Source organism: Nestor notabilis, unplaced genomic scaffold, assembly GCF_000696875.1.
Source record: "Nestor notabilis isolate BGI_N333 unplaced genomic scaffold, ASM69687v1 scaffold34689, whole genome shotgun sequence".
Taxonomy (NCBI): Eukaryota; Metazoa; Chordata; class Aves; order Psittaciformes; family Psittacidae; genus Nestor; species Nestor notabilis.
The window spans coordinates 1-638 of record NW_009943815.1 but is presented as its reverse complement, the minus strand read 5'-3'; positions in this window follow the sequence as shown (position 1 = coordinate 638).

Sequence of the window (638 nt, the reverse complement as noted above, 5' to 3'; positions counted from 1 at the left end):
TGGCGCTTCCTGTCGCTGAGAGGTGCGAGAGGAAAGGCGTATCCTCTCTCCTCCACCCCTCATACAAGAACACTTGCCATACCTACTATGAAAACTCCTGCATAATTTGATTAGATCAGCTTTTCCAAATGACCATTGTTTCAGTAAGAAAATTATCAACAGTCATAACCCTCATTTCCTTTGGCGTCAGTTGTGAACCCAGTGCTCACTAGTAAGATTAGTCCCCTCGTTATTAAGAATGCTATTTATGACAAGAAAATATGCTGCAGTTACACAATATACAATGTGAATATGGAAACATAACATTGTCTTTGAGCATACTCTTCTGAACCTTTGAAGAATACATTTCCTATCCAAATAACTATATTGCCTGCCTCTCTGTTTAAGAGATTGGGTTGATTTCTGCACTCTTTGCAATGCTAGCAATGTATCAGACCCTGAGCTGCCCCTGCTTGCCCTTATCCCAATTCAAACGCACGCTCAATATGGCATCTGCATCTAAATCAGTAAGCAGCTGGGGTTTTTCTCCTTCCTGAACCATAAGAGCTAGAATGAAGGAAGAAGCATTGATCAGCTGCTCTTGGGAAACCTACTAGAAAAGACAGAAGAAAAAACCAATAATTAAACATTGCACATCC